Source organism: Schistocerca serialis, chromosome 12 (genome assembly GCF_023864345.2).
Source record: "Schistocerca serialis cubense isolate TAMUIC-IGC-003099 chromosome 12, iqSchSeri2.2, whole genome shotgun sequence".
Lineage (NCBI taxonomy): Eukaryota > Metazoa > Arthropoda > Insecta > Orthoptera > Acrididae > Schistocerca > Schistocerca serialis.
The window spans coordinates 147,474,672-147,479,069 of record NC_064649.1 but is presented as its reverse complement, the minus strand read 5'-3'; positions in this window follow the sequence as shown (position 1 = coordinate 147,479,069).

The window sequence follows — 4,398 nt, the reverse complement described above, 5'->3', positions numbered from 1 at the left end:
TTATGTGTACAGTCCCTTAATTCATTCTGGGAATCGAAGATATTGGCGAAGTGTGCCTGTTTCCGACGTTGACAGTGGCAAGATATCGGTTCCACGGATTACAAGACTTTCGAGACTCTTTTAATTAAATGTCTGAAGTCGAAAAACAAATGACAAAAATTACAAATTAACGATTTCGGATTTTTCTCGCTACTTGTACGGCGAAACCTTGCTTCTTTCCAAATGTAATGATGTTAGGTCAACGGGAAGCACCCTGTGAGTTTTCAAGTATCAAAATCTGTGACATAAACTGCCGCATCTTTTGATCGCATTGACTTAGAAGCCTAAAATTTTTACAAAATGGTTCAAATGGCTCTGAGCACTATGGGACTCAACTGCTGAGGTCATTAGCCCCCTAGAACTTAGAACTAGTTAAATCTAACTAACGTAAGGACATCACAAACATCCATGCCCGAGGCAGGATTCGAACCTGCGACCGTAGCGGTCTTGCGGTTCCAGACTGCAGCGCCTTTAACCGCACGGCCACTTCGGCCGGCAAAATTTTTACACCGTCAAGGGACCATACACGTTAGCACGTGACACAAATTTGAACTTGATAAGCCTAATTGTTCCGGAGAAACATCCTCTTAACAGACAGACAGACGGGTAAAAGAAAGACAAAAAATTCTTTTTCTTGCTATATAATTACAAACTGAGAATTGTTTGATTTTTTTTTCCTTAATTGTAATGCGATACAATGCTTCTTGCTAAATCTCGTGATGCTAGGTCAAAGGAAAGTATCCTGTAAGTTGACTTAGAAGCTCAAAATTTTTACACCGCCAAGGGACTATAGACAGTAAAGTGTGACATAATTTTGAACCTGTCACGTCTACTCGTTCCTGAGAAAAGGCGTTCTTAACAGTCGGAGAGACAAAGACACCGACAGAGAGAGGGATTCTATAACGGTTCCGATTTTACACACTGAGGCACGGAAGTCTGCAAAATATTTAAAAAAAAGAACCTCTCTTGACCTTCTGCCAGACTGTGACAGCTATTTTTTATTTCAATATTATCGGTTTCTAGCGCGACACCCATCCTCAGATCTATAAAAAGAAATCTAAAAGCGAATAACTGCTAACCTAGCCTTTCCTCGCCCTTCCCAGGACCTAGGCTGTGTTCACTAATCACAATGTCGTCGGTAGGGCTCTGGATCCTAATCTTGTTTCCCACTGTGTTGGTAATCGATTGCTAAATCAGCAGTTAACATGTGGGAATAACGCGCTGTGTAAATATTTAGCTGTCAGACTAAGAAGCAGGCCGAAAGCGAATACAGACGTGTAAAAAACGAGATCATTTGTAGCTGCAGACTGCTAAAATGCTAAAACAGGAAATGAAAAGCTGTGGGAATATGCATGACTGTGGAGGAGACGGATACAGCGTATAGTACATTTAAAGAGAAGAGACTGTATGAAAATCAAGAGCTCAGATAGCAAAGTAAAGAGGAGAAGTTTGGAGGATGGAAGGAATATACAGGGTCTAATGGGTCTAAGAGCAGTTATTTTTTTTCGTTACTCAGTATGGTGTACACAACAACATTACATCAGGATATTTGTCATTTGCAAACTAATAATTGTAGCTATTATAAATCGTCTGTTTTTAGGTTGGATAGCACCTCGAAATACATGTGGCAAGACCAAGAGGGCCAAGTAAGGAATACAAGAGTTTATAGAGGACAAGATCATTTCTTACTAATCTCCAGAATAGACCTTTTTACAAAATGCAAGAAAATAACTAACCAAGTAACAAACCAACAAGATCAAAGTGTTTATAAGGTATACTTGCTTGAAGAAGACAGTATCACACACCTGTACCAAAGGAGATTAAATGAGGAACCAGCAAACTTACAAACTAAAGACTATATAGAAAAAGAATGTCAGACTCTGAAGAATACTGTATGCAGAGAAGCAGGAGAAGCTCTCAGTAAAGAAAAAAGAATATGGAAAAGAACAGACCTGAAAATTTGGAATGAGGATATAATGAAAGCTGTCAAAGAAAAACAGGATGCATATATAAAATACTTAAGCAACCCCACTATTGAGAACAAATAATACTATAAGGAGAAAAGAAATAACATTAAACGCCTAGTAAGGTAAATGCGTAGTAAGGAAAGCACATAAGGAACACTGGGCTACGTTAATTTCTAATATTGGATATTTACTATTTATTTATTAAGGTGACCGGTTTCGACCACCACTGTGGTCATCTTCAGACCATTGAGTAGGAACCTCTTTCTGCTGGAGAATCACTAGAAGAAATTGAAATCTTTTCACTTCACAAAAGTAATTCATTATCTGTTTTAAACGAACAACTTCAATTCGAAGACAAACATATATTATATAAATCGTGATCAAGATTGTTTCTAATAGTAAATATTTGTAACTCATTGGTCACTGCTACTCCCATAATGTATTCAAAAGTAATCTAATATTGAACATGATATCCGCAGAAGACAAAAAATGGCATATAAGTTTCTAAAAACTTTAAACACAACAGAAAGAGAGAAGAACAGTGGATAAATCATTACGGCGGATCATACACCACAGTAAATACATGTTTTTGATTGTGGTGCTGTAGAAGAATGCTGAGGGTTACACAGGTAGATTGACTAACTAATGAGGAGGTACTGAATACGGCTGGTGGAAAAGAAATTGTTGGCCCAACTTGAGTAAAAGAAGGCATAGAGTGATAAGAGAGTTCCTCACATATAAAGGAATCGTCAGTTTGATAGTGGATGGATGGCAAAAGTTGTAGAGGGAGAACAAGGCTTGAATATAGCAAGCACATTCAAATAGATGAAGGCTGCAGCAGCAATACATGCATGAGGTGACTTGTGCAGGATAGACTAGCATAAGGATCTGGAACAAATCAGTCTTTGGACTGAAGACAAAAACAACAACAACAACATCAACTAAGATGTGCTAAGGAATACAAGGAACATGCATTACCATTGGAGAGGATGGTGAATCGAAGACTTGAATTTGCTGGATGGATTATGAGTTAATTAGTTGCTTTCAGATTTCATGAACATTTGGATGATAAATTGTAATGATGTGGAATGAATTGTTTTATTATCTCAACCCAAATTAATTTGTAAATATGGCCACATGCCGATCATTCATAAGTATTTCCTTTTGTTTTATTATTATTATTATTATTAAATATACAGATGTGAGTCAGTAATTCCTACCCACCATCTATTACACATTACACTCATAGAAATTCTTTGAAAAACTGTTTCAGCTTGTTTTCAAATTTTACTTCATTGTTTGTCAAACACTTTATATCACAGGGTAAGTAATCAAAAATTTTTTTGTGGCATTGTGCACTCCTGTACATGTCAAAATCCGTGATGTGGCGTAATGAATGTCATTTTTCCTTCTGGTATTGTAATTATGTATATCATCGTTTTGAATCACGAAGTTCATGAGGGAATAAACGTACTGTGAAACAGTAATCAAACTGCACAAGTGCTTAAAAGATGATCCTGGGTGAGCACAACATACTAGTCTTACAGCTCATTTTGAGCAATGAAGACTTCCTGTCTTAATGATTAATTAGCCTATACATTATTCTGTATGTCCATACTGAATGAAATATGCAATATATGTCTGCTTACTGATTTTTCTCTCCCCAAGATTTTCAATGGTTTTAACTGCAACTGTGGCTGAACTAAGTTCTTTTTAAGAGTTCCAAAATGTCCTTTTTTCAAGTTTTAACTATCATCAAAATGGACAACTTAGGATTTCAATGTTTCCAACCTACTTATTATTTCTTCAACATGTATAACTACGCTTATCATCAGTGCAGTACCCCTGGATGTGCAGCACTGAATATGTTGTGTTCTCTCAAAACTGAGAGTCAGATCATTTGCAGAAAACCAGTCAATGATACTTTTAAGAATATTATTTACTATTTCTTCTGGTGCTATATGTATGGTAAGACTCATTAAAATACCAGTGTCATCTGCTACAGTAACTATTCTGCTTATGTATATTACACAGAAGGGTATATATATATATATATATATATATATATATATATATATATATATATATATATAAATGAGGAGCAATAGCGCACCAAAGATTGAGCCTTGGGGAACCCCATATACTATTTCTCCCTAGTCAGAATAACGTCTGCAGACTACATCACTAGAATTACTAACTACAGCTTTCAGCATTCTTTTGGGTAGATATGACATCCATTGGTGGATAATACTTTCGAGAGAGTATTGTGATTCACACACACAAATCCCTTAGACAGGTCATAGCAAATACCAACTGAAGCTATTTTATTATTTAATGTTTGTAAAATTATGTGAACATGTGAATGGCATTCTCTGTAGAGGAATTCTTTTGA